Source organism: Suncus etruscus, chromosome 14 (genome assembly GCF_024139225.1).
Source record: "Suncus etruscus isolate mSunEtr1 chromosome 14, mSunEtr1.pri.cur, whole genome shotgun sequence".
In the NCBI taxonomy this organism is placed as follows: domain Eukaryota; kingdom Metazoa; phylum Chordata; class Mammalia; order Eulipotyphla; family Soricidae; genus Suncus; species Suncus etruscus.
In genome coordinates, this window is record NC_064861.1 from 93,596,158 (window position 1) to 93,610,358 (window position 14,201).

Genomic DNA, 14,201 nt, shown 5'->3' on the forward strand with positions numbered 1-14,201 from the left:
AAAGTCTTAGGAGACCAGAGAGGAACAAGGGGAGCTAAGGAGAAAGAGATTCTCCGTGGGATGATGTTCAAATTCAACCTACCGAGGTAACTGGTAGGTAACTGGTAGGTGCCCCAAGTCTGTCTTAAACCTTTATAAGGGGGTCGAATAGAAAAAAGCTGGCCAAACTTTGGTGCCCCTTCCACCCACCACCTCCACCAATATTTCAAGTGAAACTGAAACAGGCCCAAACCGAAAAGTCTGTGGAGGTTTCCAGGCCTTCCTAACACCCTGTCTTTATTCCCTGTTCCTTTCAGCAGGTTCTTTTGAAGACGACCTGGTTGAAGATATTTGGTCATTTCAGTGCAGAAAATTAAGGTCACAGACAAAGTACAACTTTTAATACACTGTTAATACTAATGATTAAAAATTATTGCATAGGGCCCGGAGAGATAGCACAGCGGCGTTTGCCTTGCAAGCAGCCGATCCAGGACCAAAGGTGGTTGGTTCGAATCCCGGTGTCCCATATGGTCCCCCGTGCCTGCCAGGAGCTATTTCTGAGCAGACAGCCAGGAGGAACCCCTGAGCACAGCCGGGTGTGGCCCAAAACAAAACAAAACAAAACAAAATGATTGCATAGTCTTATGCACTTTACCCTAAAACATCTCCAGAAAGCAAATTCTGAAAGAGTTCTATAAAAGACAAGGGCCCCCTTCACCTGAGGGATGGCAACGGCCTCACTACCTCACTCTCCTCTCCTTTCTCATCTTTTCTGTGCTTCTGTCCATGGTTTTCTCGTTATCTCCCCTGCACTTGGGGCAGTACTACCTCCCCTTGGGTTTGTAGGTGAGTGACACACACGAGAAGTGGAACCATTCGATGGGACACTGTTCGTTGTTGCAGGCGATCATTTCCCGTAAGACACTTGGTTGCATAGACAGTACGTGGGCTCGTTGGGGTCGATGGCGAACTCCACAGGTGAAGCCTCCCGCTCCTGCTTGGCCTTGGAGCGCTTCTTCTTCTTGGCCCACTTGGGCTTCTTCTCCTTGGGCGGCTGCTCGCCGTAGTCGTCCAGGCCATTGCCCATGTGGCCCAGGTCGTGGCTCTCGCTGGTGCAATGCCGCTGGGGTCTCCCCGAAGACCTCTCCGTCGGGCCTGAATCCAGCTTGGCCCTGTCGGAGGCCCGCTCGCCTTCAGCTGGGTCCTGGAAACACTGCGAGTGCAGCTCTATCTGCTGCGCCCGGTTCTCCACCAACTCCAGCATCTGCATAACGCGATCTGGATCTTCTCGTCTCCCAGTTCCTGGCTGTTGATGAGTGCCCGTTGCAGGAGCTGCTGCAGGCGCTTTTTCTGCTGTGAATCATCTTCTTTCTTATATTTTTCATAGACGTCATCAATTTCCTTCAATGTTTCCTGATATTTGTTGTCCAGCTCCCTCAGCACCGATATGTTCTTCTGCATGCCGTGGGGCAGCGACTCGATGCACTCGAGGTAGTCCTGCACAGGTAGAATTGCTGGTGCTGCGGCTGCTGGAACTGCTGGAACTGCTGGAACAGCTGGAGCTGCTGCTGCTGCTGCTGCTGCTGCTGCTGCCACTGCCACCGCTGCCTCATCCAGCGGGTGGCCCATACACCACGGGCTGCGGCTCCCAGGGCTCAGCAACCCCTCCGAGGCCCCCCATCCCCAGCCCCCCGAGATCTCCACTTGCCCCCAACCCCCGAGCAGCCCTCACTGGCTGCCCCCGCGGGGCCCATATAGGTTTTTTTTTTTTTTGTATAGGTCCTTCACGTCTTTGGTCAAGTTGACTCCAAGATATTTGAGTTTGTGTGGCACTATTGTGAATGGGATTGCCTTCCTGACTTCCATCTCTTCCCTATCATTATTGGTGTATAAAAAGGCCTTTGATTTCTGTAGGTTGATTTTGTAGCCTGCCACCTTGCTATATGAATCTTTTGTTTCTAGAAGCTTTTTGGTAGAGTCTTTAGGGTTTTCTAAGTAGAGTATCATGTCGTCTGCAAACAATGAGAGCTTGACTTCTTCCTTTCCTATCTGGATTCCCTTGATATCTTTTTTTTTTTTTTTTTTGGTTTTTGGGCCACACCCTGTGACGCTCAGGGGTTACTCCTGGCTATGCGCTCAGAAGTTGCTCCTGGCTTCTTGGGGGACCATATGGGACGCCGGGGGATCGAACCGCGGTCCGTCCTAGGCTAGCGCAGGCAGGCAAGGCAGGCACCTTACCTCCAGCGCCACCGCCCGGCCCCTGATATCTTTTTCTTGCCTGATCGCTATAGCAAGAACTTCCAGTACTATGTTGAAGAGGAGTGGTGAGAGCGGACAGCCTTGTCTTGTACCAGAATTTAGAGGAAAGGCTTTTAGTTTTTCTCCATTGAGGATAATATTTGCCATTGGCTTGTGGTAGATGACTTCAACTAGATTGAGAAAGGTTCCTTCCATTCCCATCTTGCTGAGAGTTTTGATCAAGAATGGGTGTTGGACCTTATCAAATGCTTTCTTTGCGTCTATTGATATGATCATGTGATTTCGATTTTTCTTGTTGTTGATGTTGTGTATGATGTTAATAGATTTACGGATGTTAAACCATCCTTGCATTCCTGGGATGAAACCTACTTGGTCGTAGTGTAAGATCTTCTTGATGATGCATTGGATCCTATTTGCCAGGATTTAGCTGAAGATCTTTGCATCAGCATTCATCAGGGATATTGGTCTGTAATTTTCTTTTTTGGCAGCATCTCTGTCTGGTTTTGGTATCAAGGTGATGTTGGCTTCATAAAAGCTGTTTGGGAGTGTTCCCGTTTTTTCATTTCATGGAAGAGCTTAGCTAGGATTGGTAGTAGCTCCTCTTGAAAGATTTGAAAAAATTCATTAGTAAAACCATCTGGGCCTGGGATTTTCTTTTTGGGCAGATGTTTGATTGCAGTTTCAATTTCGTCAGTAGTGATGGGGGTGTTTAGATATGCTACATCCTCCTTACTTAAATGTGGAAGGTTATAAGTGTCCAAGAATTTTTCCATTTCTTCTAGGTTTTTGTAGCATAAAGTTTCTCAAAGTAATCTCTGATTACCCTTTGGATCTCTTCAATTTCTGTTGTGATCTCCCCTTTTCATTTCTAATACAGGTTATCAGATTTCTCTCTCTTTCTTTGTGAGTTTTGCCAATGGTCTATCAATCTTGTTTATTTTTTCAAAAAACCAGCTTCTGCTTTCGTTGATCTTTCAGATTGCTTTTTGGTTTCCACTTCATTGAGTTCTGCTTTCAGCTTTGTTATTTCCTTCTGTCTCCCTATTTTTGGTTCCTTTTGTTGGCCATTTTCTAATTTTTTGAGCTGCGTCATTAAGTTATTCAGGTATGCTCCTTCTTCCTTCCTGATGTGTGCTTGTAGAGCTATATATTTTCCTCTCAGGACCGCTTTTGCTGTTCCCATAGATTCTAGCAGTTGGTGTCTTCATTATCATTTGTTTCCAGGAAAGTTTTGATTTTCTTTTTGATTTCATCTCAGACCCACTGGTTGTTCAGTAGCAGGGTGTTTAATTTCCAATTGTTAAAGTTTTTCTTCTGTGTGGTTTTGTAGTTCACATCTAATTTTAGAGCCTTGTAGTCAGCAAAGGTAGCCTGCAAGATTTCTATCCTCTTGATTTTATGGAGGTATTGTTTTATGTGTCAGCATGTAGTCTATTCTGGAAAATGACCCATGTACATTGGAAAAGAATGTGTATCCATGTTTTTTGGGATGGAGTGTCCTGTATATATCTACTAGTCCTCTTTCTTCCATAACTCTTTTCAGGGCTAGTATGTTTTTGTTGGGTTTCAGTCTGGTTGACCTATCAAGTGTTGATAGGGCTGTGTTGAAGTCTCCCACAATGATTGTGTTATTATTGATTTCTTCTTTCAGATTTGTCAGTAATTGTATTAGATAATTTGCTGGCCTCTCATTGGTTGCATATATGTTTAATAGTCTGATTTCTTCCTGTTGCACATATCCCTTAATTAGTACATAGTGTCCATCTTTGTTCCTTACCACTTTTCTGAGTATAAAGTTGGTGTCATCAGATATTAATATGGCCACCCCAGCTTTTTTGAGGGTGTTGTTTGCTTGGATGATTTTCCTCCAGCCTTTGATTTTGAGTCTATGTTTGTTCTGACTATTCAGATGTGTTTCTTGTAGGCAGCAGAAGGTTGGATTCATCTTTTTGACCCATTTTGCCACTCTGTGTCTTTTAATTGGTGAATTTAGTCCATTGACATTGAGGGAGATGATTGTCATAGGATTTAATAGATAAATTTAAATAAATAAATAAATAAAATTAAATAAATTTAATAGATAAATTTGCTGTGTTTGTTGGTCTCTCTTGTCTTAGAGTAGACCTGTCAGTTTTTCCTTTAAGGCTGGTTTATTATCTGTGAAGTTTCTGAGCTGTTGTTTATCTGTGAAGCCATGTATACTTCCTTCAAACCTGAATGTGAGTCGGGCTGGCTGCAGTATTCTCGGTGAGGCATTCATTTCATTCAGTCTTGTCACAATATCCCACCACTGTATTCTGGCCTTGAGATTTTCTTTTTTTTTCTTTCTTTCTTTTTTTTTTTTTTGGTTTTTGGGCCACACCCGGGAATGCTCAGGGGTTACTCCTGGCTATGTGCTCAGAAGTTGCTCCTGGCTTGGGGGACCATATGGGACACCGGGGGATCGAACCGCGGTCCGTCCAAGGTTAGCGCAGGCAAGGCAGGCACCTTACCTTTAGCGCCACCGCCCGGTCCCCTATGGCCTTGAGATTTTCTTGTGACATGTCTGCTGTAAGTCTTAGGGATCCTCCTTTGAATGTAATTTTCCTTTTTGATCTTGCTGCTTTCAGTATTCTATCTCTATCTATGGGACTTGTCATTGTAACAAGGATATGTCTTGGGGTGTTTTTCTTTGGGTCTCTTTTAGCTGGTACTCTTTGGGCATGCAGGATTTGATTGCATGTAGTCTTTAACTCTGGAAGTATCTCTTTGATGATGTCTTTGACAGTTAATTCTTCCTGGAGATCTCCTTCCTGGGTTTCTGGGACTCCAATAATTCTTATGTTGTTTCTGTTGAGTTTATCAAAGACTTCTATTTCCATCTGTTCACATGCCTTGAGTACTTTTTCCATTGCCTGTTCGTTTGTCTTAAGGTTCTTTTCCAATTTCTTCTGTTGTGTTGAGTTTTTCTGCATCACATCTTCCAGTACTCAGATTTTCTCCGCAGCTGCTGATACCCTGTTGGCGAGGCTATCCATTGAAGTTTTCAGTTGAGCAACTGTGTTTTTCAGATCTGTTATTTCAGTTTGGAGTTTTCTGATTTCTATCTTTGTGTTCTCTTCAGATCGATCTATGCTTTTTTTTTTGAGTTCTACGAACATATTCCATATTTTTATTCTAAACTCTTTATCTGAAAGGTTAATCAGGTGGTTGGAATTTATTAGGTCATCTGAGCTTTCATCTTCATTCTCTGTGGATGATGTTTGCCTGCGAGGTTTCCCCATTGTCATGCGTGTAGTGTGGTTTTTTCTGCATGTTGTAGTGGGGTTCATTGGTTAGAAAGAGTGTGTGGTCACGAAGCGAAGCGGCCTCACTATTCTGCTCTAGTTGACAGTCCTCAGAGTGAACAAAGGCACAGCAGGGCAGAGCCTCCACAGGCCAGAGACCTCAGCTTATTGGACAGCGACCCCCGCAGCCAGAATGTACTCACTCAGTCACTTCAAAATGCAGTTTTTTGGGGGTGTGCTCCCTAGGCCTCTGAGGAAACCTTCGGGGATTCAGAAGCACAGGCACAGGCAGACAGACGTAGAAGTTTCCCCTGAAGTTCTCAGAGTGAACAAAGGCACAGCAGGGCAGAGCCTCCTCAGCCAGAGACCTCAGCTTATTGGACAGTGACCCCCGCAGCCAGAATGTACTCACTCAGTAGCTTCAAAGTGCAGTTTTTTTGGGGGTGTGCTCCCTAGGCCTCTGAGGAAACCTTCCGGGATTCAGAAGCACAGGCACAGGCCCCCCAGCACAATCTTAGCACCCCAGGCTATGAGAGTAAAAGGGGTCTCTAGAATCAGTTCATGTTCCAATTCAGTATGATTTCAGCATCCCACCCAATGCCAGGGTGGCCGTGTCTCTCCTTTCTGGGTTCCCAGGTGTATTGGGCGATTGTAGGGGGGCAGGGGTGAATTGTGTTGCTCTAAAGATCTTGGAGATGGATGTTCTGACTCTGGACTTCAGCATACAATACAATAGCTTGGGTCGTTAACCTGTATCCCAGGATCCTCCTTTCCTTCCCCCTTCTTTTGGGAGGGAGCATTTGGGGCTGTGCTCAAGAATTACCTCTGGTTCTGTGCTCAAGGGTCCCTCTTGGTGTTGCTTGGGAAACATATGTGGTGCTGGGACTGAAATCAGTCTGTTCTGTGTAGAGCAAGGAACAGGCCCACTTTGCTATCTCTTTTTCTTTTGGTACCTCTGTTCCATTGTTATCTGGGAGTTGAGGAGGATCAATCATGAAAAAATTACATGGACTATTCCTGCTTGGTTCCCTCCTGGGGATGATCTGGGTACACACAATGCCAAGGACTGAGCCAGGGCACCTTGAATTTTTCCAGTGTTTTGAAGCATTGTTTCTTTTCTTTCTTGTTTTTTGGTGGTGCTTAGAAACTGGTCCTGGCAGGCTTGGGGACCCTATGGGATATTGAAGATTGAACCTGGTTCCTTCCCGAGTCGTTCATGTTTAAGACAAATGATCTACTTCTGTGCTATTGCACCAGCCCCTCCCTAAAAATTCATATGAACTCTATTTCCCTGTGTTCTATCTCAAAATATTAGGCTTGCAGTGAGTTTTCCCCACTTTGTGGTTCCCAAATCCTAGACACCCTGGCCCAGCTGAAGACCATCATCTGTTGGGACTATATTAAGCTGAGAAGCTTCTGCACTTCAAAGGAAATAGTGACCAGGATTCAAGAGCCCCCCACTGAGTGGGAGAAACTATTCACCCAATACCCATCAGATAAGGGGCTAATATCAAAAATATACAAGGCACTGACAGAACTTTACAAGAAAAAAATCTAACCCCATCAAAAAATGGGGAGAAGAAATGAACAGACACTTAGTCAAAGAAGAACTACAAATGGCAAAAAGGCACATGAAAAAATGCTCCACATCACTAATCATCAGGGAGATGCAAATCAAAACAACTATGAGGTACCATCTCATATCACAGAGTTTGGCACACATCACAAAAAATGGCAATAAGCATTGCTGGTGGTGATGTGGAGAGAAAGAAACTCTTTTTCACTGCTGGTGGGAATGCCGTCTAGTCCAACCTTATGGTAAGTGATATGAAGATTCCTCCAAAAACTAGAAATTGAGGTCCCATATGATCCAGCTATACCACTTCTAGGAATATACCCTAGGAACACAGAAATACAATACAAAAATCCCTTCCTCACACTTATATTTATTGCAGCACTATTCACAATAGCCAGACTCTGGAATCAGTCAAGATACCCTTCAACAGATAAATGGCTAAAAGACTATGGCACATATACATAATGGAATATTATGCAGCCATCAGGAGAGACGAAGTCATGAAATTTTCCTATCCATGGATGTACATGGAATCTATTATGCTAAGTGAAATAAATCAGAGGGAAAGAGAAAAACACAGTATAGTCTCACTCATCTATGGGTTTTCAGAAAAATAAAAAACACTTTTGCAATAATTTTCAGAGGTAAAAGAGAGGAGGACTGGAAGGTCCAACTCACTACATGAAGCTCAACACAAGAGTGACGAGTGTTGTTAGAGAGATGACTACATAATAAAAAAAAAGAAGGAAAAAGGCCATCATCTGTACAAGTTACAGCTCTTTCCTTCAGCTGAGGGGAGGTGGAGGTCTCAGGAGCTAGTTTGTTGAACACATATGTTTGAACACAAACATATGTGATCTCAAAACCACAGCAAGGGCCCTGGAGAGGGCCCCACACTAGATTCCAGCAACATGTGTGATCAAGTGAAAGGATTGTATATGATTTCTTGGCCATTTCATCAAATCAACTGGCTCCTGTGTGGTATGTTAGGAAAATGCATAAGAACAGGAGAGTCTTTGCAGTGGGTTCCTCTAAACCTGTTTTCTGGCTTTATTTGATATCTCTATACCAGTAGAAATATATACATACTTACAGACAAAGAGGACATGTGCTCTGTTATCTGGAGATTCACAAATGGGCTTGTATTTCAAGTGGAGCATAAGATTAGGCAAGTTTTCAGAGAACATCTTGACTTCTGTCAACCCTACCCGGTCGAGCACAACACTGCTGGCTTCCTGGAACTCAAACCAGTGGGCCACAATTCAACCCAACTCAGTCAACCCAGGCCTCCCCCCAAACCATCACCTCTTCCCAGTTCAAAACCAAACTCAGCTGACACCATTCTCACAGCCAACACCACAACCAACACTCCATGTCTTTTGCATTTCAAACAAAATATATTCCAACCCAACTCACCATTGAGTTACTTGTCATTGTGAACCCTTCTATCCATTCTCAGTTCCAAACTATGCCCACAATATTTCATGACAGTTATTCCAACTCTGCTGAACCCAACAAAACAACCAACCCAACCCAAAACAACATAATATAATACAAATTAACTCAACCTAACCCTACACAACACAATACAACCCAATCCAACCCAAAACTACTCAACTTAACCCAACCCAACATAATACAACATTAACGAACCCAACCCAACACCATCTTCCCATCTCCTCTCCTAGACAAATGTGGGCACTCACACTTCACTGCTCTTTCTTTTCCAACTCTCTCCCTGGCACCATTGTTGACCCAAAGCAAGGTAACACCCACTCTTCTCCCAACTGAGGATCCTATACCCTCATCCTCCATTTATGCACCCTGAATCTGACATCAATGAGTTTGTGCATTCTCTCTCTACACCAGTGCACATTGTGGCAATCTGAGGTAAAGGCCAAATCCAAGATGATGCTGTACAAGATGGTGCAGTACAGTGTATCAGGAAGACTCATTGGGGAAAACAGAGGACAAGCATTTCTAGACATCTCTCCCCCAGGGCCCAAAGCTCAAATCCATGGAGATGTGAGTTCCAACTTTATAGTTAACTTCATCTTTGCACCTGGAACTTCCTGTGGTATCTCACCCAACCTCTTGCTATAGTAAATAAGTTACCTAACATATCATCCAAGATTTGGGTATTCCTCTAGTTTCAAATGGTTTAAATCTTAGACTGCAAAGGGTTTGACTTGTTAACCTATAAAAGAATAATAAAATAGGGGCTGGAGAGATAGCATTGAGAAAAGCCATTTGCCTTTTATGCAGAAGGACAGTGGTTCGAATCCCGGCAACCCATATGGTTCCTGGTGCCTGCCAGGAGTGATTTCTGAGTGTAAAACCCAGGAGTTACTCCTGAGGGCTGCTGGGTGTGACCTAAAAAAAAAGAATAATAAAACAGCAGGAAACACCTGAATGAATGATAAATTTATGCCAGCTGAAAAATTGCACCAGGCTAGCCTGGAATACTATTATTTAGGGTCTTTCAAAAGTAGAGGAAACATTGGAAAATTAGAAAGGAAATGACCATGACTTTATATTTGAAGGTTGCCTGCTGATGGTTGTTTTGTGCTTATTAAGTTCTGATGTGCTCACAGACTGTCCTTAATGTGTCAATCAGCAAAATTGACCTTTTGAGAGCCAGTGGAAATAGGGGAGTGATGTTGAATACGTGCCCAGCCTCTGAGCTCCAGGAAGGCTCTCCTGGTGACTTAAAGCTCAGATAGTCCTTGTGTGTGTTTTATGTCTCTACGTGTTTGTCTCCTTACGTGTCTGTGTCATTCTCCACGACCAATCTTTCTGGATGAAGGTCGAAGGTCGAAGGTGTCATTCTGATTGGCATTAAACAACACAATGATAACTGATTCCAAGCACAGAGGAGGAAGAGAAAGCCTGAATACCCATGGGTTTGGGAACATAAAAAACAGCTCCAGTCTAATACGTGGAGATATGCTCCTTATCCATTGTCTCCCCGCCACCAACCAAACTCTAATTCTGAATCTGTAAATGCAACTTCTAGTGACAGCTTACCCCACTCTGCCCTCACACCTAGTATGGGGTAGGAGCTTGCAAATACAGATATTCTGGTTTCTGCTCCCTTCTTCTGCCATTCAAGTCCTCACTGGGTGCTGGAGGATGTGGAGGATGAGGGAGTGAGAATTTCAAGATAGGGGTCAGGAAATTGTGTAGGGAGGGAAGTAGAGGGACTGATAAATTGTATTGCCTAGGCAAGGGCAGGAGTGAGCTGTCTCAGAGAGAGAAAGGTCAGAAAGTTCTCTTGCCCTTGAAGGAAGAAGTACCTTAATGCTGGGATTTAGGCCCTTGCCTCTTATGCAGTTACTGTTTTGCTTATGATCAAATACTGATACCATAGATGATCTCCTGAGTTAGGGGTAGTTACATATTTTTTAAAAATAAAACAAGGTAGACTTTTAAAAAAGTAGTTAAAGCATTGTTATTTATAAGTTTATTCACAGTTAAGTTTTAGATAATTTAAAAAAGTTATTTAAAGCATTCTGATATACCAAGTTATTTACTAGTTAAGTTTTAGATATATGATGTTTTTGCATCAAGTCCACCACCAATGTCAACCTCCATCCACCAATGTTCCCAGAGTCTATCTCATACCACCGCCTCTGCTGCATTCTGCCAACATAAAAATCACCTTTTACAGTTTGGTTATTAAAATTTGGGTTTCATGATTTCATGGTTATTGACACTGTGACTTGGTTATTGTGACATGGTTATTGACACTACTAATGCACAAGTTCCTTTGGACTGTCCCCTACCTATTATTTCACATCTGTCTTTTTCCTCCTCCATTCAAATTCTTTCCTTGTCTTCACTATAATCCAGCATGTTCTCAACAACTCACATTTAAATTTCTGCATTCCTTCATGCAGTTATTATTTTTTTAAATTTTTTATTTTTAATTATGAGAACAAAGATGCAAAAAAAAGGACAAGGTAAAGTTACAGTGGAAGGACAATCACCCATAAACAGAATTCTCAGTAGTCCCATTGCTGATATCTTAACTTTGAACTTTCAGCCAAAGAACATTAAGAAATATAAAACAGAACCAATGTACAATTACTTTTTTCCCTCAAGTCCCCAGATTGTAGTAGGTAATACTTCTTAGCAGCACACAAAGCAATCTAAAGCCATAAAACTAATGTAATTCCTTAAACATTGAAGGCAAAGTACTTTTTTACATTTCCATGCACATGCATATTAGTTTAAGTTAACCTTAAAAGTTTAAGAAGGTTGTTTTTCTTAAGAATTAGAGTCAAAGGAGCACAGTAAAAATGGTGTTAGAGTGGCAATTATTGTTTGCATAGGCCACCAAAATATGAGGAGCATGGAAAGGAAAAGCCTTGGCCTAAATACAAGGAGACCCTACCCCTGAAGTTTTCTGGCATAAGACAAACTCTAGGTTCCAGGCAAACTAGTTTGTCCAATCCAGGTCATTGTCTGTAGTGCCAATACATTTTTATTTTTCACACAGTCTCTGTTGTTGGTATCATGTTTCTGTATTAAAGATTCTGGATTCTGCATATCCTACATTGCAGTCAGGATGGTGCAGAGTGTCCTCTCATTTCACATCACAGTTAAAGGGCAATGCAGAGAACCCTGTCCTGTAAACAGGTCGTTGATGTTGTCAAGTCTTCTCAGTGTTAAGGGAAGTCTCTTTTGAGCAGGTCAATGTCAGAGCAATGGTAGGGTTTTCCCTGGTAGAGGATTGCTTCCAGGTGTTGTTATAAAAAACCTTGGATGTTTCGTAGATAGCTTCCCTAGTTCAGGGGTGAATGGAGAATGCCCATTCTTCTGAGGCCTGTGCCAGGTCTTCATGTCAATGTTCAGGGTGTAAGGTTCCATTGCACTACAAGATTTGTGTGTTCCAATCTATATTAGATAAGAACTTATTTGTATGTATCGTATTTTCTCATTTTAATGTGCCTATGCAAACAAGGAACAATGCCACGTGGCATTATCGGCGCATATGGGGGCCATAAGAACAAGTCCAACAATACCCATGACATGGTTCAATTATAAGGATTAAACTGAGGGACTCTTCCACCAAAATTCCTTATTGAACAGCTCACAAAGAGAAGACAAGATAAAAAGTGGGTAGAATCTTCACAGTAAAAGATTATTTAGAAAGAGTTATAGCTGTTAAAGAAAATACACATAAAATATTCAAAAGAGATATGTGTTCATTTTATGTCTTTTGAAATAGTTGGGAGTTGTTAAATCTAATGCACAACTTTGGTCTGTGATTAGGACTGTGTAGTACTGAAGTTAAAAAGGGTAAATGTGGGGTACTGATTGTTGGGGGTGAGAGAGTTAAGGAGTAATAATGAGCTTTGTAGGGGTGTGCGAAAGGGCAGAATATGTTGGGGCAGGAGGTCGGTCTTCGTGCCTAACAAATTAAAGAACTAGGGTAAAGAGGGTTAATTGAGGGGAAGATAACAAATCCGGATTGGGAGATGAGGGAGTAGAAGGGGCTCTGGTGTGGGGGAGGTGAAATATATTAGAGGGGCTGTATACATTGTATAGATGAATTGTTTATGGATTAGGCTTGGCAGTCAAAGAGGACCACTGTATAGGAAGTCACGTCTACATATACACTGATTTTAGAGACCTATTTGAATATTATCCTCCAAATCTAGGGAATTCCATTTTTTTCCTAGAAACAGTCGAGACTTTAAAATATTTTTGGGTGTTGTTAAAAAGTATATATGTCACGTGGGCATATTTGCACCCCCGCACTTTTGAAAATGAATACTAGTAAGAAAAGAACTCCTGAATGGGGTCCAGTATGCATAGGGGAGAGAATTTCTCTTCCCCACCCTCCCCACAGGGACCGATTTACCAGGCGTGGCCCTGAAGACCAGTCTGGCGTGAGGAGATCTCAGTCCTCTGGACTAAGTGGTCAGCCCAAGGGGCCTATGGCTAGCTGTCCTGTCCAGAGCCCCCAACATACCAGTCGAAGACACCCAGAAGTCCTGGCATGTTGAGTCTTCTGAGCCCAGCCCCTGCCTCTGTAGTTTGTGTATGCATAGGGGAGGGATTTCTCTCCCCCACCTTCCCCCCAGGGCTCAATTTACCAGGCATGGCCCTGAAGACCAGTCTGGCATGGGGGATCTCAGTCCCCTGGACTAAGTGATCAGCCCAGGGGGCCTATGGCTAGCTGTCCTGCCCAGAGCCCCCAACATACCAGTCGAAGACACCCAGAAGTCCTGGCAGCTTCATGCAGTTATTCTAATGCCATGTAGAAGTGATACCATCCTGTGTTTACCCTTCTTCTTCATTGCTTCATTGAACATAATATCTTTTAGCACTCAGAGCAATAGTAAACAGTTGGAATCAACCTAGATGTCCAACAACAGATGAGTGGATCATGAAGATGTGGTACATAGATACATACAATGGAATACTACATGGCTGTGGGGAATGATGAAACCATGCAATTTACTGTAACCTGGATGGAACTGGAAGAATTTTTTTTTTTTTTTTGGTTTTTGGGCCACACCTGGCGATGCTCAGGGGTGACTCCTGGCTGTCTGCTCAGAAATAGCTCCTGGCAGGCACGGGGGACCATATGGGACACCGGGATTCAAACCAACCACCTTTGGTTCTGGATCGGCTGCTTGCAAGGCAAACGCCACTGTGCTATCTCTCCAGGCCAAGAACTGGAAGAATTTTATGTTCAACAAAGTCAGCCAGAAAAAGGATAAGGACAGGATGATACTAAGTGGTTTTTATTGAAGAGAACTTACTTAGAAAGATGCAAGAGGAGAGAAAGAGGGAAAATGTGTGTCCAAGACATACCCTCCCAGCGAAGGTGTCCAGAAGAGGACAAGTTGACACCAACCAGAACCTCTGCCACACCAGAAATGTTCCCACTGGCAATTTGCTGTCACTTTGTTGACAACTTTGTTGTCCCCCACAAGTTCACTTTATCAAAGTATGTTATGCCCTATTGGTCTGAAGTGAAATTTCTGGGGGAATTTCCTACACAGGGCTAACATGCACTCAAGTTTTTCTAAGAGACAATCAATGACCTTGGAAAAGGCAGCTTGGGCCTTTGGATTTGAGATAAGTTGGAATGCTCTACTTTTCCA

General features: G+C 43.1%; 1 pseudogene; it reads right to left on the bottom strand.

Moving 5' to 3' along the window:
* Positions 1 to 719: 719 nt before the first annotated feature.
* LOC126028634 (inhibitor of growth protein 2-like) lies at positions 720 to 1,608 on the bottom strand (annotated as a pseudogene).
* Between the last annotated feature and the right edge of the window lie 12,593 nt (positions 1,609 to 14,201).